The sequence below is a fragment of the Canis aureus genome, chromosome 8, assembly GCF_053574225.1.
Source record: "Canis aureus isolate CA01 chromosome 8, VMU_Caureus_v.1.0, whole genome shotgun sequence".
Taxonomy (NCBI): Eukaryota; Metazoa; Chordata; class Mammalia; order Carnivora; family Canidae; genus Canis; species Canis aureus.
Genome location: NC_135618.1, coordinates 39629649 through 39654322, shown reverse-complemented (window position 1 = coordinate 39654322; position 24674 = coordinate 39629649). Strand labels below are relative to the sequence as shown.

The following is a 24674-nucleotide window of genomic DNA, read 5'->3' as shown; positions in this document are numbered from 1 at the left end:
CCCTCCCCACCCCCCACCCCCCCCCCGCAGCCCACGCCAGGCCCCATGCATCTGTGTCCAAACCAGCCCCTCCCCCCCATAGCAGCAGATTTGCTCACTCTTGTCTGGGATGATGAGGTGGGGGAGGTGCAGGATAGGAGGTCCTCCCAGACCTTTCTGGCTGCACTGAGTCGCTCGGTGCCTGGAGGGGTAGATTCCAGGCCAGGCCAGGCCTGCCTTAAGTCCTGACTTCGCCCCGAACTTTTTGGCGCCTCCAGAAATCTCTGATTAGGTGTGGGGTTGCTGAAGCTTTCCCAGCCAGCTCGGTGAAACCCTTAGTCTCAAGTGCGTAGAACTGAGCCCCACCTGGGACGTTGGATTTTCCGATGGCTGCTGAATTAGTCAATCCCCCCAGTTGCGGATGCTGACACCTTAGATTTGGTGCTTCTGTGAGCTACTGGGTCCAACACCTGTGGGGACGAGGGAGGATCCTCTGTTCTCCGGTCCACACGGCAAAGCCCTTGACCGCCGCGGGAGGCCAGAGACGCCCACGCCCTGAACAGAGTCCCACGCCGGAGCGCGCGCAGGTCGCGGGTTCCCGGGGCGCACCAGCCCAGCCCCGGAGGCGCGAGGGCGGGGGCGGGGCAGGGGTTGCACCCTCCGCACACAGCAGGCGCCGCGCGGCTCCAGTGAGGTCCCCGGGGCCACAGCCCGTGTAGGCCCGGAAGGGAACTGGGGGTGGGCCCTCGACTCTGCTCTCGGCTGATTTACTCGGCGATTCCCTAGAAACATGAAGGGAACCACACCCGGACATATCATAATCAAATTGCTTAAAATGAGTGATAAAGAGAAAAATCCTAAGAGCGGCCAAATGGGATACATTACATAAGGAGGAACAATGGTAAGAATAAAAGTAGATTTCTCCTCAAAAGTAAGGTAAGCTAGGAGACAGAGGAGCAGTATTTTTAAAGTTCTGACACCTGGGGAAGTCCGGGTGGCTCAGTGGTTTTGGCATCTGCCTTCAGCCCCAGGCGTGATCCTGGAGTTCTGGGGTCGGGTCCCACGACCGGCTCCCTGCGTGGAGCCTGCTTCTCCTCCCTCTGCCTGTGTCTCTGCCTCTCTCTCTCTATGTCTATCATAAATAAATAAATCTTTAAAAAGAAAAACCACACACCCATCAATCTAGAATGTGTGCATTTATTTTTTTTTTGGATGTGTGCATTTAAAAACCAATGTACATTTTATGACTAAAAAAAAGAAAGAGCGTATGATCATCTTGGTACTTGCCGTAAAAGCATTTGACAAACGGAATGTACTCTCTCGATTATAAAACCAAAACAAACAACAAAAACAAACAAACAAAAAAAAACCCAACCCACCTCAGCAAGCTGGTGTTGAGAGGTAGGAGGGGAGACAACAAAGAACCATAAGAAAACTTTTGGAGGTGATGAATATGTTCATTGCCTTGACTGTGGTAATGCTGGAGGTGCACACAAATGTCAAAACTTACAAAACTGGGATCCCTGGGTGGCGCAGCGGTTTGGCGCCTGCCTTTGGCCCAGGGCACAATCCTGGAGACCCGGGATCGAATCCCACATCGGGCTCCGGGTGCATGGAGCCTGCTTCTCCCTCTGCCTGTGTCTCTGCCTCTCTCTCTGTGACTATCATAAATAAATAAAAATTTAAAAAAAACTTACAAAGCTGTGGACTTTAATGTGCGTAGGCTATTGCATATCACTTATATTTAATAAAGCTATTTTTTTTCAATGATCACAAATTCTTTAACACTCTTTCCACCAAGGGGTGAGGTCTGTATCCCTTCCCCTGGAGACTCAGTAATTTCTTCACCCAATAAACCTATAGCAGAAGTGAAATTGTAGAAGCGCCAAGGGTGGGTCATAAAGAGAGACACAGGTTCCATTTTGTCCAGTAGAACAGACACTTGGGAGTTCCAAAGTTGACAGGTAAGAAATTCAATTAGCCTGGAGCTTCCATGCTATGAGGAAGCCCAAGCCACATGTAGAAATCAAATCATGTGTAGATGCTCCATTCCACTGTCCCAGCTGAGCTGCTCATATGACAACCATGTGAGTAAAGGAGTCTACTGATGCTGTTAGACTTCAAGTCTTCGCAGACAAGTTCCAATTGAACAGATACAGGTTATACCTGCTATTCCCTGTTGAATTCCTGACCTACAGAATTCCTAAGCATAAAAACATATTGCTTTATTTTATTTTACTTATTTATTTGACAGAGAGAGAAAGAGACAGAGAGAGAGAGAGACAGAGAACAAGTAGGGGTAGCAGCAGAGGGAGAAGCAGGCTCCCCACTGAGCAGGGAGCCCAACAAGGTGCTTGATCCCAGGACCCTGAGATTACAACTCTAAGACCACCAACCAAGCAAAGGCAGAGTCTGAAGCTCCCGGACTGAGCCACCCAAGTGTCCCAAAATATGTGGTTCTACACCACTAAGTTTGGCAGTGTTACACAGCAACAGTACTATCAAGTGGTAACTCTTAAAACAAAAGGCAGCAAACATATTTAATAGAAGAATTTTGGAGGCTTCTCTCTGAATTCTGGAACAAAACAAGAATGCCTTTTATCACATTTCTATTTTATTGGAGGTTCTAGTTAGTGCAATAAGACAAGAAAAGTAATTAAAAAGTATAGATAAGGATGGGAAGCAATTTTTTAAAGGATTTTATTTATTTATTCATGAGACACAGAGAGAGAGAGAGAGAGACAGAGGGAAAAGCAAGCTCCATGCGACACAGGATTCAATCCCAGGTCTCCAGGATCATACCCTGGGCAGAAGCCAGTGTGAAACCACTGAGCCACCTAGGCTGCCCAGGAGGGGAAGTAATACTGCCATTATCCATAGATGACATGCCTGAATATATAGAAAATTCTATAGATTAGAAATAATATGTAAGTTTTCACAGTGTCACTGAATTCAAGATTAGTACATAAACATTGATTGTATTTTTGTGTATCTGCAAAAAAGGGAAAATCATATCCAAACATATAATTTACAATAGTATCAACAATATCACATACCTAGCAAAAATTCTAATGAATAATGTACAAAATCTACCTTAGAAAAGCATAAAACACTAGGTCACCTGTGTGGCTCAGCGGTTGAACATCTGCCTTTGATTCTGGGGTTCCAGGATTGAGTCCTGCATCAATCAGGCTCCTCCATGGAGCCTGCTTCTCCCTCTGTCTGTGTCTCTGCCTCTCTGTGTGTCTCTCATAAATAAATAAAATATTTTTTTTCTTTTTTTAAATAAAGCATAAAACACTATTCTGAGAAGTTAAAGAATCCTTTTTTTCCTTTTAATTTTTTATTTATGATAGTTACACAGAGAGAGAGAGAGGCAGAGACACAAGCAGGCTCCATACACTAGGAGCCAGACATGGGATTCGTTCCTGGGTCTCCAGGATCACATCCTGGGCCAAAGGCAAGCACCAAACCACTGCGCCACCCAGAGATCCCAAGAATCCTCTAATAAACAAGGGATACATCATGTTTATGAGTTGAAAGACCCAATATTGTAATGATGTCAAGTCACCCAGAACTGATCTACAGAATCGATGCTAAAACAGTTGAAATCCCAATCACTATTTTTGTGTAAACTGACAAGCTGATTCTCACACTTACATGAAAGTGCAAAGGGTCAATAATAACCAAAACAAATTTGAGAGACTAACACTCCTGGATATCAAGACTTACCCCTAAAGCTAAACTGGTTTGGTCACAAGGATAAACAGAAGGGGAACAAAGTGGTGAAGTATCAGAACAACATATACTCAGACTCTTTTTTTTTTCCCCAGACTCTTGATTTGTGAAAAAGTTGCATTACAAATCAGCAGCAAAAATGATGATCTTTTAAATAAATCAAAGTTAGAACCATCCCTGTTTAACAGATGGTGAAAGTAAGGCCTGCCTGGCTAGGCATCTTGTCCTCAGCCCAGAGCCCACACCCCGGGCTGGGAGGATGCCACGCCCCGGGCGCCCCCTCCCCTCCGTGCTGTGGTCCCCAAACCCGAAGGGACGTTTTTTCTAATCATGAGCTCGGTCAGCGTTTGGACCCAGGGCCTCTAACCCCGCAAAGAGTCATGCCCCAGGCCCAGCGGGCCGTTATTGCAGGCCACAGATACAAGCCACATCTGTCGCTTAACATTTTCCACTAGCACATTAAAAAATAATAACAATGAGTAAAAAGAAACAGGTAAAATTAATTGTCATAATAGCTTTGATACAAGCAAAATATCCAAATTATAACTTCAGCACGTAGTAAGACATCTTACTTTTCTTGTAAAAACCTTCAAACCCAATGTACATTTACACATGCAGCAGCACACCTCACTCGGGCCAGAGGACCCCCAGAATACGTAAGGGCCCGGAGCCCGCACGCCACGAGCGGTCCGGCGCGTAAAATAGCGGAGAGGAGGGGCGCACACCACGGGCTCGTCCGGGATTTGAACCCGGGACCTCTCGCACCCGAAGCGAGAATCATACCCCTAGACCAACGAGCCTGGCACGCGAGGGCGGTTACCGACGCTTGCCTCACAACTGTTTGCACGCGCGTGACCGGGCTCGTTGCCGGGTGGGCTGAGCGGGTCCTGGGAGCCAGGCGAGGGGCTGAGCGCTGGGGTGGCCCTGGGGAGGCCCCGCGGCCCTAGGTGGGCGGGGGCACAGCCGCCCAGGCCCAGGATGCCGGATCAGCGGAGCCCGACTGGGGATGACTCCTGCCCCCAGGGGAGTGGGAAGCAAACTGTAGGGGAGGGGAAGACGAGGACGGAGGCGCCAGAGCACCCCTGCACCCACAGCGGAAGGAGCGCCCGCTCTGCGGGGGGACCCAAGGCCTCAGGCGGTGCCTGCCGTGGGGCCTGGGGAAGGTGGCTGGCGAGCGGGGCAGAGCAAGGGGATGGCACCAGCCGCCGTGGCCCTCCAATCCCCGGGAGGAGGCACGGTGGGGGAGATGGTGGCTCGGTTTCAGGCGCCCAGCTCAAGGCTGCCAGTCTGGGTGCGGGGAAGGAAGGGCCCTGAGCGGGGTCTGCTTCTCCCTGTGGATCCCCAAGCCCCCAAGGGCGGGCGACGACCCCCTTGGGAGCCTCCCGCAGTTCTGGGCAAATTGTTTCCGTGGGAAAGGCAAGTCAAGGCAGGGTAAACAGTTTAGGATTGGCTAGTTAGGATAATTCAGTGGGATATGGGACATAGGGGCTGTCCCTAGTTGTCTGGTATCTGACCCTGGGTGACTTAGGACCCGGGAAATACTGGCCAGTGTGTCAGACAAGGAGGAGGATGGGTGAGTGTGGACTCACAATTGGCTGGTTTGCATATGAAAGGTCTATTAGCAGGCAAATCGTTTTTACGATCTCTGGGAATTAGCCAGCCGAGGAGGGGCAGTCTCTCCCCAGCTAGCACGGCGCCCAAGATGTCAAACCGTCCTAGAATACGGAGAATACAAACCGTGGTTAATACAGCTGTGAATTACATCAAGCGTTTTTACAAACATTTATGACTTTTCTTTTTCATTCCATCAATATGACTGACTACTTTGATAGATTTTCTTGCACATAAAACCAACCTTGCTTTCCTGGAATAAATCCAGCTCAGCCCTTATGTTACTGATCCGATCTTTTTAAAGATTTTATTTTTATTTATTTATTAGAGAGAGAGTACAAGTAGAGGGGGAGAGGGAGAAGCAGGCTCCCTGCTGAGCCAGGAGCCTGATGCGTGGCTCCATCCCGGGACCCCGGGATCATGACCTGAGCCAAAGGAAGGCCCTTAACTGAGCCACCCAGGCGCCTCACTGCTCCAATCTTTTTAAAAGAAGTTAGAACAATCATGCTGTGGGAGTGATGGCCCGTTCTCCCTGCGAAATGCCCAGGCTGGCTAATTTGAGACAGAAGAGGGTACCCTGGCCCCCAGCTCAACTCTGGCTCTGCAGCTCTCAGAGGCCAAGGACCCAAGTGACCACCAGCTCCATTCCCCCTGTACTCCTGTGACACAGGGTCATTGGTGAGTTATAGGTAGAGACTACACTGGATGGAGCTGTCACATAAAGGAAACTTTATTTGAGGCAAATAAGGAAATCGTGGGGAATAGTTTCCAAAGCCATGAGAGTCTTGCTGGTGACAGTTTTAATCTCATTAACCCCATGGGGCACAGTTTTACAAACTCTGACCAGAGGCTCTCCGCCAGGGCCTCGGGCTGGTGCAGTACCTGTAGCCAATGGTCCCAGCCTCCCGTCCACCCTCCTCTGTCTTCGCAGCTCCACCCCTACCTCTCTGGGGAAATGTACTCAGAGCCACTCTAAAGCCCCTGAGATCTAGGTCTGAATCCTGCTGCAAAGTCAGACCTTGGCTGGTTACAGCCCATCAGGTATTTTAGATGGGCCACCTGGATGGCTGTGAGACAAAGGTGCTAAAGGGACTCCGTGAAAACTGCTTTTTTCACTCCTTTTCCTGTTTACGTTCTTGCTGTAGGATCTGCACCCCCGCCTCATAGGACATAACGTATGTCCTCCTTGCAAAGGTCAAGGAATTAATGATTTCCTTGGATCCTTCCAGCACAACAGATAACATCTAAGAACTGGTAGGTGGGAGTCATCATGAATGTTTTCCGAGACCACTGATTCATCAGGACCCCTGGCTTCAGGGTATAAGTGACTTAGGAGAATACCTAACTCCCCTGTGCCCCTGGACGCCTGAGAAAACATGTGCCTGGAACCACCGTTGTCAATAAAACTCTAGGCCCCAAGCAAAGACGAGACTCACTCTTCTCTCCTTTCTGAATCTACCAAGGAGGTTATGACGAAGCCCCGTGGGCTTCTAGAGCCCTCATCTTCCTTTCAAAAGCAGTGGATCCAGAGTTCAGTGCTCTCCCCCCACCCCCCGCCACCCCCCGAGGTAGCTGGGGCCGGTGGAGTAGATTGGAGGTGTTCTCTCCATGTTGACCCAGCTTCAGGCGAACGGAGCCTTCTCCCTTCTCTGAACCTCCCAGCTGCCCAGCCACCCTGGACACCTGCCACCCTAGGACTGGGTCTCCTGGGATGGGGGAGGAAGTTTTGAAACTTGTGCCAAAGGAAGGGCTCCAGGTTTCTTCTCCAGATCTAGGGCTGGGCAAACAGACCCCCATAGGTGCAAAACCTCCTGTTCCCTGCACCTGTGGACTCTGTTCTCTGACCCTGAGGCTGGCGTGTCCCGCACCTCCATAGCTCCACCCCTGCCCCTCTCTCCATCCTTCCCCACCGCCTGGGAAAAACCAGAGCCCCACCCTTGGTCCTAGCTGGGAAAGACTGCGTTGGGGGCTGGCAGGCTGTCCTCGGTCTGTGACTGAAACTCAAGGTAATTTTCACAGGATTGAATTCCTTGCACTTGGGAGGGGGCTGGGGAGAGGGGAGCCTTCAGCCCCTGCATCTCCAGTGAACTCAGAAGCCCAGGATCAGGAGAATGTCACCCCTTTATATTTAATTTACATCTGCACCCACTCTGGGAAGGTCCAAGGAGTCAGATCCAAGACCCGTCCACCCCAGGGGTCCAGGCAACTGGGCAGTCCTCGTCTCTTCAAAATAGTTAGGAAACATGCTCACCCGTGGGTTGGGGTAGGAGGGCATCTGAGTGTGGCATGTGAGAAGCCTGAATTGCAGGAATGACTCCCCAGAGCTATGCTATTCCTGCTGTGCCTCCAGGGAGGAAAAACACACCAAAACCTCATAATGCAAATGCAACTCAGGTCCACAATCTGTGTGGAAAGGACTAGGCTTAGACCTTTCCTGAGCAACTCTAGTGTCTCACCTTCTCCCTGCATGAGGCTGTGAGTCTTCCAGAAGTTGCGGGTCCAGCCCAGGGGTGTGGTCTTTGGGTGCAACTGAAACCATTAATCCTATTCACCGAGGCTTGTAAAAGCTTCACGCCCAGCGTGGGGCTCGAACCCACGACCCTGAGATTAAGAGTCTCATGCTCTACCGACTGAGCTAGCCGGGCACACCAGCCCTACCCCCCAGGGAAGGGAAGGGGAAGCGGTGGGGGCAAGAGACCCCCCCACCACCACCACGACCAGTACTGTCTCCAACATGATTCCTTTGCCTGAAACTGAGAACCGGGCAGCCCCGGTGGCGCAGCGGTTTGGCGTCGCCTGCAGCCCAGGGTGTGATCCTCTTAGACTTGGGATCGAGTCCCACTTCGGGCTCCCTGAGTGGAGCCTGCTTCTCCCTCTGCCTGTATCTCTGCCTCTCTCTCTGTGTCTATGGATAAATAAATAAAATCTTAAAAAAAAAAAAAAAAAGAAAAGAAAGAAACTGAGAACCTCAGGATTGGAAGCAGCAAGGCGGGGTGGGGGGGACGACCGCCTGGTCCGAAATTCATGGGGAGAAAGGGAGGCACACTGACCCAGAGGGTCAGAAAGAAGGAGGCCCAGGGGCCCCGCAGCACTGGGCAGCAGCTTCCTGGGTGGCCCCGAGGCCCGGAGACTCCACCGTCCCTGGGCCGGGATCCAGCAGAGGCCGGCGGTGCTTAAGCGCCCTCTTCCCTCCCAGCTCCGGGGTGGGAACCCAGGCGGCCCCCTCCCTGGCTCCCCTCTCCTCCCGTGGCACACAGCAGGCGAGCGCCCTCTTGCAGCCTGGGAAGACAGGGGCACGGGGGTCAAGGTCCTGGTGAGGCCAACGCGGTGCCTTCTGCGTGGCCCCAGAGCTCTCGCCCACACCCGAGGAGTCTCACTTTCAAACCCCCAGTCTCCTCCCCCGGTGCCCCCCCCCACCCCACACCTTGGGGCGGCAGCAGGGCGTGAAGCGGGAGACCCAGAAGACCCCCTAGCGCCCCAGGGGACTGCAGAAGGTCAGGTCAGGGCCACCCTCTTCCTTTCTGGTTGGTTTCCAGAAGGACCACTTGCCCACGAGGGCGGCGCCTGGAGGCCCCCATGGATGGCACCGCCGGCGAGGGGTGCCGGCCAGTGCCCAGCGCCGGGACAGACACTGCGACTTCGGGGGACCCAGAGCCACACGGTGGCTTTGGGGACAGAGCCCAGAGGAGGACGGGCTTGGCCAAGGACAGGAGGCCCGGAACTGCCCCGGATCCCCGTCCCTCTCCCCTCTGTTAGCAGAAGAGATACGCCTGGGCTGGTGGGGGGTGCTGGTGAGTGGGGAGGGCAGGCTGCCCTAGTCTCGACTTTGAGGCCCCTGGGGAGCTCCCACGTGGTCCTGAGGGTGCCCCCAGCTCCGTGGCCCAAGTTCCTGAGCCTGGTGACAGGCGCTCTGGGGGAAGCTGACCCCTGGGACTCTGGGACCGGCAGTGTGGAACTTCACCCTTGGTGGGGGGGGGGGGTAAGTGAGCAGAGTCCTCCCGCCTTGGGATGGGCATCTGGGACACTGCTGCCCCTGAGTGAGGGGGAGGCAAGTGGACAGAATCAAGAGCACAGGTATAGACAGTTTGGCTTGTTGGTCTAGGGATATGATTCTCACTTTGGGAGTGAGAGGTCCCAGGTTCAAATCCCAGATGAGCCCTCTCTCTAATACTTTTTCTTCTCCGGGTAGCTTGTTACCTGCAAAGGGGACCAAGGTCCACCCAAGGCCAGGTAGGAACTAGGACCCAGAGACTCATGGTTATCCCTGACAGTGAGTAAAAGACCTTCCAGTCTGCAGAGCTGGCCTGGACCTTCACTTTGTCCTCTGCTTAGACTGTCCCAGCGTCTCTGACTCCCCATCCCTACCGTCATCCCTGCCCTCTGGCATGGGGCATGGGGCATGGGCCAAGGGATGGAGCAAAGACTGATGGTATGTCTGCTTTCCCAGTGTTCTGGGGTGGAGGGAAGCTGCAGGGCACAGGGTGCCCAGCCCTAGGAGCATCTCCAGGGGTCTTAAAACAAGTTCCAGAGTTGGCATCCCCAACTCCAGATATGAGGGCATACTCCTCCCTGGCCAAGCCTGTCTCACCCACGAGGGGATATCAAGTCCATATGTCAGATGGGTGAGGGAAATAAGTTAGAGCCACCAAAGACCACCAACCAAAGGGACTTTTTTTTTGGCCTAAGCATTTTTTTAAAAAGACCTTATTTAGGGCAGCCCCGGTGGCACAGTGGTTTAGCGCCGCCTGCAGCCCGGGGTGTGATCCTGGAGATCCAGGATCGAGTCCCACATCGGGCTTCCTGCATGGAGCCTGCTTCTCCCTCTGCCTGCTTCTCTCTCTCTCTCTCTCTCTCTCATGTGTCTCATGAATAAATAAATAAATCTTTAAGAAAAAAAAAGACTTTATTTATGGGCAGCTCGGGTGGCGGTTTAGCGTCACCTTTGGCCCAGGGTGTGATCCTGGAGACCTGGGATCGAGTCCCGTGTTGGGCTCCTGGCATGGAGCCTGCTTCTCCCTCTGCCTGTGTCTCTGCCTCCCTCTCTCTCTCTGTGTCTCTCATGAATAAATAAATAAATAAATAAAATATATAAAGACTTTATTTATTCATGAGAGAGAGAGAAAGAGAGAGAGAGAATGACAGGCAGAGGGAGAAGCAGGCTCCTCGCAGGGAGCCTGACGCGGGACTCAATTCCGGGACCCCAGGATCACGCCCTGAACCAAAGGCAGACACTCATCCAGGCATCCTGGATGTTTTTCTTGTTTTAGATGTGAGAGGTCCTGAATTCAATCCTAAGAGGTCTCTTTTGCTGAAGTAGGCAGTGTGGGGCCTAGCCGTGGTGTCTTTTCAGATCACGAGGGAGGGATACCTCCAACAGGCCTGGGATCTTGACACCTCAGATTGGGGAAGGCTAAAAGGTTGGCCTGGGTCAAGGTGTTACTCAGACATTGACAGGATCCTCAGGTGAGACTGGGCTCAGGGTGCAGCCACTTCCAAAACAATCACCTCCAAACCTCTGCCCAAGGAACCACCAGCATGAGCTCACTGTGATGCCAGCTACTTCTGTTCCTAAAGCACTCAACCTCTATACTCAAGGTGATGCTTTTGGCTTTGTTCTGTGGTTTCCAATCTGTGTCTGGAGGCACCTTTAGAGTATTTTAAAATTCCCAGGGATATTTTAAAGTTTCGAGAGAAACAGCAATACTCAGTATCCATCAGACACCATATTCTGTGAACTACTAGCTCAAGGCAGTTGGATTTCAATGTCTGACGATTGCTATGTTTTTGCAAACCTGGGTTTTTCCGCAGTATCCGTGCAAGCAGTGCAAAAAAATCAATGTGAAATAGGAACCGACAATAGCACTATGCAAACTGATTCTAAGGCTGGAGAGGCAGTACAGGCCCTACCTGGGCACATATCTCAGTAAAATATAATTGTTATTTAGAAAGAATGTTGGGGTGCCTGGCTGGCTCAATCAATAGAGCATCTGACTCTTGATCCTGGAGTTGTGAGTTTGAGCCCCACATTGGATGCAGAGATTACTTAAGCAAAAATTTTTTAAATTAAAAAGAATATAAAATTACCTTTTTTCCCTGAAAAAAAATTTAATGTACAGGGTTGAATGGTGTTCTCCTAATTCATGGCCACTCAGAACCTCAGAAGGGTGTTTTTTTTTTTAATTTTTAAATTTATTTATTCATGAGAGACACAGAGAGGGGCAGAGACATGGGCAGAGGGAGAAGCAGGCTCCCTGCTGGGGAGGGGGAGCCTGATGCTGGACTCAATCCCAAGACCCTGGGATCATGACCTGAGCCAAAGGCAGATGCTCAACCACAGAGCCACCGGCCGTGGAGCCAAAGGCCCCAGAAGGTAGGGTCTTTGCACGCAGAATTAGTGAAAGTGAGGTCATCCTCAAACAAGGTGGGCCCCACCCTAATAGTTGGTGTCTTTATAAAAAGATTATGTGATTATGTGAAACACAGAGGTTGATGGAAGGAAGAAACCTATATGGGACTGGAGTGATGGGTCCTTAAGCTAAAGATGGCCCTGGCCACCGGAAGCTGGAAGAGGCAAGGAAGGGTTCTTCCCTAGAGCCTTTAGACAGAGTAGAAAAGGTGGCCAGCTGGCACCTTGACTTTAGACTTTGGTTTCCAGAAGTGTGAGAAAATATATTTATGTTGGTTTTAAGTCACTCAGATTGGGGTCACTTGCTATGGCAGCCATGTAGAACTACAGAGGTACTGAGTCAGCAAGACTTTTTTTCCAAAAAGTGACTGCATTGTATGGACCTACCTAGTAAACCAAGCTTTCTTTTATGCTAAGAACATAAGGAAAGATTCCTGAGACTAAAGGTGCCCCCAAGGGAGAAGAAGAAGGGGCCTTCTGACAGGAGGGGACCGGGTCCTCCAGCTGGGGACCTGGAGTTCCAGGGGCCCAGGGGAGGGGCGAATCAGCCTGCGGTGTCTCTTCTAGAGGAGCCTCGGTTCCCACCAACACAGAGAGAAAACCCAGTCCTGTCGAACACTGAGCCGGGACTCTAACAGTATAAACCATTGCAAAAGAACAGAAAATCATCTGATGGGAAACCTATACCCTTCTTCTCCCTCTCCTCCAAAATGGAAAACAAAACTCCTTGCCTCCATTTCCCTTTCACCCAGGAGAGTGGAGCCAAGTTGAGACGCCATCCAAATGCAAGGCCACTGACCTCCAGGCTGGGGTGGGGGTTGGGGGGAATTCTGAGCAGTCCCTCCTCAGGCACAGGGTGGGGATGGGGGGCTCTGCTTGGGAGCCTCCTCCTGGGAGCCCCATCCAGGACCTGGAGAGTGGAGCACCCTCCCATCACCCCCAACACACGCACACTTCAAGCTCTGGGACTGAACCTGTTCCCCAGTCAGACGTGGGGGCGCAGTGACTAATCTACAAGATGATAGTCTTCTCCCGCCAAACTGGGGGACCCAAATATTTACATTGCTTCACTCAACCACTCAGAAGGTGCGATGCAGAAGTCCCCCTGGAAGCATCTGCCACTGGCCTAGATTGTGAAAAGCCTCTGGAAATGATAATACTTCCCTTGCATTCCAATATCTTAAGGCCTCTTTATCCCTCAAAACCACACGCCCAACGTGGGGCTCGAACCCACGACCCTGAGATTAAGAGTCTCATGCTCTACCGACTGAGCTAGCCAGGCGAAGACGAGAAGTGTCCCTACCTCCCTGGTACTCTAAGTATCAAAGGCAAGTGCTGCAAAGAGCCGAGGTTGCAACCTGCCTCAGGGCGGGTGACGCAGGCCTAACTGCCTCCGGCGCCAGGGCAGTGGGAGGCAGCGCACCAGGGCGTGGGAACGCGAGGCGGTTAACCCGGACCAGTAGAGAACTAGAAATAAGTAGAGGTAGACTCTCCCCGAGGGCGGCTCGTTGGTCTAGGGGTATGATTCTCGCTTAGGGTGCGAGAGGTCCCGGGTTCAAATCCCGGACGAGCCCTAGCTTTTTCCTTCCTCGCAAACTCTCCTGGGGCCCCGTGCAAGTTCGGGAACCAGCCCAGGGCCTCCTGCAGGAACCAAATCGGCCGGATGTGCCACTGCCTGCTCAGCCCGCTACCCCGCTTGGAAGGGCCAGAGCTCGGCCCGAGTTTCTGAATCGCTGAGGGCCCGGATTTGAGCTCCACGTTGAGTTGAGGGAGCCGAGGCCTGCAGAGAGACCTCCAGGAGCAGCCGGATCACAGCCGACCGCACAGCCGGAGCCCGGGCCCCCCCGCCCGGAGCACCCCCTGCAGCCCCTGCGCTCCCAGGTGGTTTTCCCCGCCTGGCCCCAGGGGGGCGCTGAGCCGGTCCGGCGGGGCTCGGCCCGCGACCCTCTCCCTCTTCCGCGGGAGTGGCGGGGGGCCCAGGCCGGGGAGACCCCCTGCTACAATCCCGGGCGAGCCAGACTCTGGCTGCCTCCTGTGGGCATGACCAGGGCGGATTCAGGGAGCCCCCGGGACACCCAACACACACCCCCTTCCCCGCCGTCACCCTGCAGAAGGGGACAAGTCAGGCCGCGGGGCAGGGCCAACTCGAAATGGACACTTTGACTTTAACCCCAGGTTGTCACCTCCCCTTGCCCCTCCTGTGACCTGAACCAACAAAAACTGCTGGTCCATTTCAGCCTGTGGCCCAGTGGCCAGCTCACACCGGGTCGCTCTGCTTTAATGTCTAATGTCGCCCCAACCTTCTCCTTGTCGATGGGGTGCCCCACTTCCCCCCAGTCAGGGGTGACAGCAGAGGCCTGATGGGGAGCCTGAACTCAAATTCCTGCCCAGCAAACAGGAGGCCCCACCTTGTGTGATCTGCTCCTGACCCCCTCCAAACGGAAAGGAGAGTCCTCTTCTCCCCCCACAGGGGGGGCACTGTCAAGAGTCCTCTAAGTCAGAATCGGTAAATAAGAGCCAGAGTTTCAAAGCATAAAACCGAAAATGTCCAAGATGCAACTGAAAATCACTGGTCATAGTAAGAACCAGGAAAATCTCAACTTGAAGGAGGAAAGGTGATTGAAAGACAAAGATTCTGGAGCTGTCTGAAAAGGAGGGGACAGGTGGGAAAGCCGCTGTCCTAAAAATGTTTGAAAGAGCTTTAAAGAACCTGCTGGAAACAAACGTAAAAGTTGAAAATCTCAGAGATATAGAAGATATAAAGAGAAACCACATGGAAAACTTAGAGCTGAGGAATGCAAGAACTGAAATGGAAAGCCTAATGGCTGGACGACAAACATGTGGACGGAAGGGAAGAAAAAATCAGTGAATGTGAAGGTAGAACGACAAAAATGACCCAACCTGAAAGAAATGGAAAATAGACTTGGGAGGAAAGGAAGGAAGAGAAAGAGAAGGGAAGGAGGGAAGGAGGAAAGGAAGGAAGGAAGGTGCCTCAAGGATTTGTGGGACTTTAATAAAATATCTAATGTCGGAAAAAAAAACAATTTTTTAAAAAATCTAATGTAGGAGTCGCTAGAGACCCAAAAGGACAGGTCTAAATGTATTGGAAGAAATAGTAGTAGAAATTTATTTGTATATTTTTAATGATTATTCTTAAGTAGCCTCCATGCCCAACACAGGGCTTAAACTTAAATCCTGAGATCCAGAGTCACATGCTCTACTGACAGAGCCAACCAGGTACCCCTGTTTAAATATTTTTTAAATACAGACTTTATTTTCAATAAGAAAGTTTTTTAAAAACATTTTATTTATTTATTCATGAGAGACACAGAAAAGCAGGCTCCATGTGGGGAGCCTGATGTGGGACTCCATCCCGGATCAAGGATCATGCCCTGAGCTAAAGGCAGACGCTCACCTGCTGAGCCACAGAGACGTCCTCAGACTTCATTTTTTAGAGCAATTTTAGGTTCACAGCGACACTAAGCAGACACTGAGTTCTCAAAATCTGTCTGCCCCCACACATGCACAGCCTGCTTCATCTCTGTGCATTTTTAAAACCCACCTTCCTCCACTTTTTAAATTTTAAAGCACATATAATATTGCCTCGCTTGTAAAAGTTTTGCACTTTTGCGGGGTGTGGGGAGGGTGGGGGCAAATATCTCTACCAATGCAGTCCTTTTGTTTTAAAATACCCCCAGGGGAAAAAATAAAAATAAATAAATAAAATACCCCCAGGGCCATGCACACACCCCTGGGCTGTGTCCAGATTCCCTGCGACCTCCTCACTCCTCCCTGCATCTGTATTCAGGAGGGGCCGGCGCCCACCCGGCAGTCAGTGGAGTCTGAAATTTCAGTGGATCCTGAGCAGATTCACTGAGGCCAACCATCCCCAGAGTTCGGGGTAGGGGAGGGCGGCGATCTGCTGGGTCCTGCCTGTTTACCTGAGGTTCCTCCTTGTTCTAGAGAGCCAGGCCAGGACCAGGGGTGCAGTGGGGGCTGCTCCAACCCAAAGCCACCTGCATGGAGCCTGCTTCTCCCCCTGCCTGTGTCTCTGCCTCTCCCTGTGAGTCTCTCATTAATAAATAAATAAAATATTTAAAAAAAAATAAAATCATAAATAAAAACAAATTGATTTTAGATAATTCCAAGGAAGTGTATTGGAGTTTTCATGCGACTAAGTGGAATCTGGTGGGTCCAACAATGATTATAAGTACACAGGTTTGCTTGATTACGTAAGGGAGGATGGGTCCCTCTGCACTTCGCCATCCCCATGTTGCACGTCCTGGGTGGTGGGGCAGCTGGCCCGGATCCGCTCTGGTCCTGTCCGCCCTGCAGTGTCCCCGGCGGCCGCGGAGCCCATCTGTCTGTGGGTCAGGGTGACACCTCCGCCTCCACCCGTTGGGGCCTCGCTTCCCACTGAGCAGTTCCGACAGGCAGGGTGCTGGGAGGGAACTCCAGAGGTGGTCACGGCCCCACTGTCCCCAGAACCTGATCTGCCCAGTCATTTGGTTGCGGAAGCCAATCAAATTCTGAGACTCAGCTGCCAGAGCTTGGCTGCATCTGCCTGGCTAGCTCAGTCGGTAGAGCATGAGACTCTTAATCTCAGGGTCGTGGGTTTGAGCCCCATGATGGGCATCTTTTAAACCAGGAACCACTCAAACCTCTGGGACGTCTGAGCAATTCCTGGCATGTTTGGTTTAGGCACAACCTCTTAAACTCAGCAACAGCAGGAGGTGGGGAGGAGCAGCCTGTCACCCCATACTACCACCTTGCCAAAGCCACCAGAGGCGATGAATGACATCCCCCCCTTACACTGGGTTCTCCAGCCTCCGTATTCCTCAACTTCCTCTTTGAGCTAAGTAACCTTAGAAAAGGATCTGGACCTAGCTATGTGAGAAAAGCCACCCACCCCAGTCTTCTCTTGGGTTCAGTCAAGGGAAGGAGCCGCTCCTATTATCTCACAGACAAAGGACATCACTGCAGGATCCCACATGCACAGTCGTGAAAAGCTCAACTTTTACTAAATTGTCCCTTTGGGGGTGAGGGTGCACCTGGGATTCCAGGGCATGATCATCACTCAATGGGAGGACGCCCCTCAGGACAGAGGGCACCAGACCACTATGAGTAGGTGAGGGTGACAACCCGGGTGGGCGTGACCGTGTGTCCTGGGGACTGCAACACCACCACTGCCAAACGCTCTCAAAAGGAGGGTTTGTCTAGGATTTGACCCTGAGACCTCCTGCACCCTAATCCAAAATCATACCCCTAGACCCCTAGACCATCAAGCCACCCCTCTTGGCTCTGGCCTCCCTGGTTGGGGCCCGTCCCCTTTCCTGGGAGCGTTGGGGAAGGATTTGATTCAGGTGTCTATGGACAAGAGGAGAATGGTGAAAGGGGATGGTCAGCATTGCCACACACTAACACCCCAAGTCAGCAAGTCCGCAGTCCGGATTTTGGGGTGGCTGCTCTGCTGCTCTTCTCTCGCCTGTGGAAAACTGAGACCATCAGCTTGCGAAAGCTCCCCCAGGTCCTCCTTCTGTCATCAGGTTAAGGGCTGGGCTGTGGAATGAAGCTGAGAACAGGGTTTAGACACCCCCACACACACACTGCCCAGGACAAGATCATACTCTCTCCCATAGGACCCCACCCCTTCCGAGCCATACACTGGAGGGACCCACTGCTCTGACCTGAGTGTCACCCCATTTCTGCTGAGGAATCTGCCTCCTGGACTCCAAGATGCACCTCCCAGCACAGGCACAGTCAGAAGGGACCCTAAGGGATGGTGGCCGTTTAAATGTGAAAAAGGACATTTAAAAATTTGGGTAGTGGGCAGCCCCGGTGGCCCAGCAGTTTAGCTCCGCCTTCTGCCGGGGTCGTGATCCTGGAGACCTGGGATGGAGTCCCACGTCAGGCTCCATGCGTGAAGCCTGCTTCTCTCTCTGCCTGTGTCTCTGCCTCTCTGTCTCTCTATGAATAAATAAATAAAATCTAAATAAAAAAATAAGAATTTGGGTAGCCCTCAAGGGAGACACCCTGCCTTGCCACTGTCCATCACTGGGGTCAAGGTGCCTCCTTGTCCACTGAGCACACCTGGCCTTGGGGTCCATACCTGATCCAGCCCCTGGGGTTCAGCTGGGATCTGGGTCTGTTGCAGTCGGTCGGCCGGGCCCCCTGCTCAGCGGGGAGTCTGCTTCTCCCTCTGCCTCTGCTCCTCTCCCTGCTCACTCTCTCTCTCCCTTTAAAATAAATCAATAAAAAATTAAAGATTTATTTATTTATTCATGATAGAGAGAGAGAGAGAGGCAGAGACACAGGCAGAGGGAGAAGCAGGCTCCATGCAGGGACTCCTTCCCGGGACTCAATCCCAGGACTCCAGGATCTCCCCTGCGGCCAAAGGCAGGGGCTAAACCGCTGAGCCACCCAGGGATCCCCAAAATCAATAAAATCTTAAAAAAAAAAAAAAGCGAAATCCAGCGCTGGGTGTCCAGATTGGGGCAGACCCTGAAGGAGAGATGTTATTAATTCAGAAAAGGATTTTGGAGAGGAACTAACCTGCTGGTGGAAGCGGAAGTGGTTCCCTTTTAAGGGATGAGAGTCTTAAAACGTTTTCATCACAGGAGAAGAAGGTGCTGGCCAGGGAGCTTAATTACCTCAATTGCCTCTCACCGCTCCCCCCCACACACACACATCCCAGTGGGCCCCAGGTCCTGCGCAGACCTGCTCCCCTCAGAGACTCCAGAATCAGGAGGCATCAAAGGGGCACCCAGCATCACCACCCTGGGGCTTAAGTGAGGAAACCAGGGGCTGTTTAGGTGAGAAAGGAGGCCCACCTGTCTGCACCTGTGCCATAACCCCCAGGCCAGGCTTCACTCTGGGACTGAGATAAGGAAGCTCTTCCGGGACTACAGGCCCCTGAAATTTCCACCAAAGCCTCCAGCCCTGCCTGTATTAGCCTTTTATTTTCTATACTCTGATACTTTGAAAATGGGGCCTTGCTGACGCTGGAGAGATTTTCCCTCCCAGGGTTGCCCAATTCCTAGAGACAGCAGATCCTCCTAAACGGGGCATTTTTAAATGAAAACCAAACATTGCGGAGTCCACAGCCCCCAACCACCTCTCAGGTGGGCGTCACTATCCACCTGCCAGGGTCACCCCCAGGCCAGGAAACACAAGCAGTAGGTCCCCGAGGCACTGAAGTCGTTCAGACGGGCAGGTCCCAACTTGTTCGCTCAGCCTCACCTGTCGCTCCCCTGAAACCGCAAGAAAAGCTCTCCCCCACATTTTCTGTGAACTTCCTCGGCTTCCGTCGCAATACCAGGTGCCTCCCCTGTGCCCCGCCCACCTCGCACCCCGCACCCCCACCCCGGGGGCCAGGCGCACCCCTCTGCTTCGGAGCTGTAACAAACCATCCTCTCCACGGCTGCTGGGCTCCCCACACCCGAAGAGCATAAAACCTCCCAAAACACTGCCCCCCCCGCCCCCGTGGCTGGGGCACCTGTGGGACCCCGACTCTAGGCCTGGCCCCTCCCCATGCTGAATTTCCACTGTGGTTTCCTTCCTTGTCTGTGGGAGGCCCTTCCGGTAGCCCCGCGTTTGCAAGCATGACCTTTCACACCCCAAAGCAAAAACAAACCACAAACAAACAAAAACGCCCAGAAGTTGGGGCGCCCCCTGACGCTGGCTTACCTGGTGGTCGCCCGCACCCACACGGGCCAGGTCTCCTGCTCTGGGGGCAGACCCACGTGTGGGGGACCAAGTTTGCTCCGGTCCCGGACCTCCCCAAAAAAGTGGGCTCGTCCGGGATTTGAACCCGGGACCTCTCGCACCCAAAGCGAGAATCATACCCCTAGACCAACGAGCCGCCCCGGCGCTGCTTGGGGACGGGTGTCGGTGGAGACCTGTGCCCCCGGTTCCGCGCTCCGCTCCCGGAGCCCTGGCCTCCCGATCCCTCGGGAAGTGTGGGGGGGGGGGGGGGTGGAGGAGGGTGTAGGGGTGCGCAGCGCAGCCGGGACCTGCAGGGAGGGAGAGCGGCGGCCGGCGGGCCGAGGCCCTCACAGCGCCCCGCGCCCCCAGATGAGAGGCCCTCCCGCGGGGGGAGCCTGGTGGCCCGGGTGACACGGGGGTGTCTCATGGTCGATCCCACGCAACGTGGGACCCAACTCCCAGGACCCTGAGAGGAGGCTCTGCTGCCTCCCCCGCGGCCAGAGCGGCCCAGCCCCCCTCATCTCGCGGAAGGACCCCGGGGCTCCCGTCCTCGATCGGGCCCCCCTGACCTGGGCTTGGCCCTCCAAGTCCCTCGCCACGGTGGCACCCCGATGCAGGGGTCAGAACTGGGGTCGGGGCTCGCTTCTGCCCAAACGCTCCCAGCTCTCCCTCTGGCGCTAAGCGGGGGCCCCGCCCCCCGCGGAGGAGGGTCCCCCTGGCGTGGTCCCGCGCCCGGGCCCCGGCATCCTCCCGGTTTGCGTCTCGTCCCCTCGGAAGGGAGGGGTGCCCCGGGCGCGGAAGCCGCCCGTCTCCCCTACGCGACGCCGCTCGCGTGCCTCTAGGCCACCTCCAGGCCGACGGGACGGGGCGGGGCGGCAAACAGTGGCCCCTCGCTCCCTGCTGAAAGGACCCCGAATCCGGCGATCCAGTCCCGGGGGCAGCGTGCGGGACCAGGCCCGTCCCCACGACCGCTGGCAACACCCCCAGTGCCCTAGTCCCCCGCGGAGCGGGGCCGCCACCCGCCGGCCCGGCTAGCTCAGTCGGTAGAGCATGAGACTCTTAATCTCAGGGTCGTGGGTTCGAGTCCCACGTTGGGCGTGGCTTTTGTCCGGCTGACCTTACAACGAGAAACAGGGGATTGGATTTGTACTGATTAAAACCCTCGGAAAGCGGAATCTGTTGCTGGTCCCAGGGAGCCAGCCTCCAATCTCCCCAAGGCAAGGCGACTTGCTTTCCTCATTGCTATTTTATCATATATGTTTTGTCATTTTGAATAGTTGAAATTTATTCAAAAGTTCCAGATGCAGTACACGCAGAGGTCGGGAGCCTCTCCGAAGAGCCCCCATACTAGGAACTTAAAGTTGTCAAGATCTGAGCATGGGCTAACACCGCCAACCCAAGAACATCACCCAAGGCAGGACTCCAACCCAGTACTTAGGAGGTTAAGTCCCAGCTCTAGGGACTGAAGGAGAGAGCTACAGAAGACGACTTGAAGTGGATTTTCAGCTAAAGGTGGAAACTTCTGAACTCTGGCCTGGAGGGAGGACCTAGTGGGGCCCCATTTATATCGGGGGTGCTCTCCCTCCCCCACCGCCTCCTCCAATAAAGTGCCCCCACCCACCCCCAACCCACCACACAGGCTTCCCTCCCTGGCCTGTTCAGCCCTGTGCCATCTCTCCCCTTTCTAAAATACAAAGAAAATGAGTATGGAGGGATACTCTAAGTGCAGGTTAGACTGTCAGCTCCGGGAGAAGCAAGCAGAGAGGGAAGTGTGGGTTCCTTTCTGTGGAAGGGTAGGAGAGCCTGAAGGCTTAGACACCCGGATCCTGAGGCTCCGCATCCGTGAGTCAGGGTGTCAGGTCCTCTGGATAATCTGGGTTTCCAGTGGTCCAGTCCTCCAGGTGCATGTGCGGCTCTAGCATCCAGCCTCTCTAGGTCCTGGCTCCACGCTTCCAGGGGTGGGAGTGGGCTAGGGAGTGAGGAGGCACCTGGCAGGTACCTCTTGGTATGTGGGCCAGGGCTCCCTACCCATCCAAGAGACTGTACTTGGGGCCCCTGGGTGGGCCCACTCACTTAAGCAACTGATTCTTGGTTTCAGCTCAAATCCTGATCTCAGGGTTAGGATATTGAGCCCTGCATGGGGCTCCATGTGTCTCTGGCTTAGGGCAGAATCCACTTGGGACTCTCTCTGCCCCTTCTCCTGCACCATGTACTCTCTCTTTGTCTCTCAAATAAATAAAAAAAATTTAATAGACCTGGCCCTGCTTCCTGATGATGTTCATGGCTGTCAATGCCAGTGTGTAGGGGCCATGCCAGGTCATAGATTTTTTTTAAGATTTTATTTATTTATTCATTCATGAGAGACACACAGAGAGAGGCAGAGACACAGGCAGAGGGAGAAGCAGGCTCCATGCAGGGAACCTGACGTGGGACTCGATCCCGGGTCTCCAGGATCACACCCTGGGCCAAAGGCAGGCGCTAACCCACTGAGCCACCCAGGGATCCCTTAAATAAAATCTTTAAGGAAATAAAAAAGTAAATGTTAACTGCATGTAAAAAATACCTTATGGCAACATCTGGACTCGAGAGTTTGACCAAACATTTGGGCACCATAGCCTGCCCAAGTTGGCAGAAGTTAACCATTGTGGGGTCTTACCAAGTGCTAGGCTTCTTTCTTAATAAGAGGGGATGCAAGGTACACGAGCTTACCTTGTACCTTGGATATGTCAGAGTACCTGCCGGACCAGAGAACAGTCACTCCCAAGCTTCTCAAAGATGCTGGGGCCTCCCCTCCACTGCACAGGTGTTATTTCCTCGGTAAAGGCATTTCCTCCAGGCTCTGCCAAGATAGTCAGCAGTGGGCGTTTGCTCTGATGATGTAGGACCGCTCCAGCTTGCCTGTGTCTCCGTCCTTCTGATTCCTTTCTCCACAGATTGCTGTGGCATTTCTGGCAATTCTCCTTCAGCTCATGAAGCCGTGCCGACTGTGTATCATAACCAGCTTGAGGGACTCTTGCCAGGGGGTTAAGGCCTGTATCAAGGAAGAGTCCCCTGCAGATCATCTTTCCTTTTCCCAGCTTTTTATTCTCCCCACCCTGATTCAGGACGGGTTACTGCTGACACGACATCCAGGTGCTACAGCTTCCGGTGTAGTTGCCCCCCTTCCAAGCAGGGCCAGTACTTTCTCAGGTGAGATGGAACCTCAGTTCTGGGCCGGGTGGCCTGGAGGAGAAGTAGAAGCAGGTCCTGAAGACATGACACATTGTCTCATAAAGTGTCTGTCTCACCTGAGGTTCATTCCAGCCTTCAGGCAAGGAGGGTGGAGGCCTCGGCCACATGTGCAGGTTCAGAGACACTTCCTGCTTCTCCACACATCTTCCCACCCAGCCCCATTCCAAATCTCTGGGTCCCGCTTCTTCCCTCCCAGCCCCTGACATTGGCAGGAGAGATTTGCCGAGGGTGACAATTCCACTTTTTCTCAACATTTGGTATCTCTACACTGAGGAGCCAAGCCTGGTCTTCAGCTTTGTTGGCCTTTCAGCTGCAGCACATGTAGGATGCTTTCCGCGCTGCCGAAATGCTTTGAATTGGTGATTAGTCAATGTGAGCATGTCATTCTTTCGTTTCAGTGCATGAAAGATGCATTAAAGATGCTCAACAACAACCTAACCAAGACCCATCCTCTGAAAACTATAAAACACTGATGAAAGAAACTGAAGATGACACAAAGAAATGGAAAGATAGTCCATGCTAATGATTGGAAGGACAAATATTGTTAAAATGTCTGTACTGCCCAAAGCAATCTACACATTTAATGCAACCTCTATCAAAATACCAACAGCATTTTTTTTTCACAGAACTAGAACAAACAATTCTAAAATATGTATGAAGCCATGAAAGACTCTGAAGAACCAGAGCAATCTTTTTTTTTTTAAGATTTATTTATTCATTTAGAGAGTACACAAGTGGGGAGGGGGGGCAGAGGGAGAGAGAGAATCCCAAGCGGACCCCACGATCAGCGCGGAGCCCGATGGTGGCTTGACCTGAACCAAAATCAACAGTCAGATGCTTAACAGACTCAGCCACCCCGGCACCCCTAGCCAGACAATCCTGAAAAAGAAGAGCAAAGCTGAAAGCATCATGATTCCAGACTTTAATTATATTACAAAACAATATGGTACTGGCACAAAAATAGACACATAGATCAGTGGAAGAGAATAGAAAACCCAGTTAAAATATTCAAGTAATCTCTACCACCAAGGTGGGGGTTCAAGATCAAGAGTTGCATGCTCTTCTGACTGAGCCAGCCAGGTGTTCCAAATAAACCTACAATTATATGATCAATTAATCTTTCATAAAGTAGGAAAGAATATCCAATGGAAAAAAGACCATCTCTTTGACAAATGGTGCTGGTAAAACTGGTCAGCTACACGCAAAAGAATGAAAGTGTGGACCACTTTCCTACACCATACACAAAAATAAATTCAAAGTGGATTACAGACCTAAGTTTGAGATATGAAACCATCAAAATCCTAGAGAACATAGGCAGTAATTTCTTTGACATCAGCCATAGCAACATCTTTCTAGATGTCTCCAGAAGCAAGGGAAACAAAAGCAAAAATAAATTATTGAGACTACATCAAAACAAAAAACGAAAAACAAAAACTTCTGCATAGTGAAGAAAGCAATAAACCCATGGAATGGAAGATGTTGACAAATGACATGTTTGATAAAGGGTTAGTATCCAAAATATATTAAGAACTTAAAAAACTCAACACCCCCCAAAATAAATAATCTACTTTAAAAATGAGCAGAGGGAACCCGGCTGGCTCAGTCAGTGGAACATGTGACTCTCGACCTCAGGGTTGTGAGTTCGAGACCCACGTTGGGTAATGGCTTAAAAATTCAAAAAAAATTTTTTTAAAGGTCTTTATTTATTTATTCATAAGAGACACACAGAGAGAGAGGCAGAGATGCAGGCAGAGGGAGAAGCAGCCTGACATAAGACTTGATCCCAGGTCCCCAGGATCATGCGCCAGGCTGATGGCAGGCACCAAACCATTGAGCCATACAGGGATTCCCCCCAAAATAAAATCTTTTAAAAACCCTTTTTAAAAAAATGTTTTTAAAACTCTATGCCTGGGTGGTTCAGTCAGTTAAGTGTCTGCCTTTGGCTCAGGTCATGATCCCAGGGTCCTGGGATGGAGCCCCAAGTCCGCTCTCTGCTCAGTGGTAG

General features: G+C 52.4%; 7 non-coding genes across 7 annotated transcripts; 3 read left to right on the top strand and 4 right to left on the bottom strand.

Annotated features, from left to right (window-relative positions):
• Positions 1-4445: 4445 nt before the first annotated feature.
• TRNAP-CGG (transfer RNA proline (anticodon CGG)) lies at positions 4446-4517 on the bottom strand. The gene has a single exon. It is a non-coding gene; the product is annotated as a tRNA-Pro (tRNA).
• Positions 4518-7900: 3383 nt separating this feature from the next.
• TRNAK-CUU (transfer RNA lysine (anticodon CUU)) lies at positions 7901-7973 on the bottom strand. The gene has a single exon. It is a non-coding gene; the product is annotated as a tRNA-Lys (tRNA).
• Positions 7974-12943: 4970 nt separating this feature from the next.
• On the bottom strand, positions 12944-13016 carry TRNAK-CUU (transfer RNA lysine (anticodon CUU)). The gene has a single exon. It is a non-coding gene; the product is annotated as a tRNA-Lys (tRNA).
• Positions 13017-13236: 220 nt separating this feature from the next.
• TRNAP-AGG (transfer RNA proline (anticodon AGG)) lies at positions 13237-13308 on the top strand. The gene has a single exon. It is a non-coding gene; the product is annotated as a tRNA-Pro (tRNA).
• Positions 13309-16296: 2988 nt separating this feature from the next.
• Positions 16297-16369, top strand: TRNAK-CUU (transfer RNA lysine (anticodon CUU)). The gene has a single exon. It is a non-coding gene; the product is annotated as a tRNA-Lys (tRNA).
• A 3154-nt stretch (positions 16370-19523) lies between these two features.
• TRNAP-UGG (transfer RNA proline (anticodon UGG)) lies at positions 19524-19595 on the bottom strand. The gene has a single exon. It is a non-coding gene; the product is annotated as a tRNA-Pro (tRNA).
• Positions 19596-20463: 868 nt separating this feature from the next.
• Positions 20464-20536, top strand: TRNAK-CUU (transfer RNA lysine (anticodon CUU)). Its single transcript has one exon. It is a non-coding gene; the product is annotated as a tRNA-Lys (tRNA).
• Positions 20537-24674: the final 4138 nt, after the last annotated feature.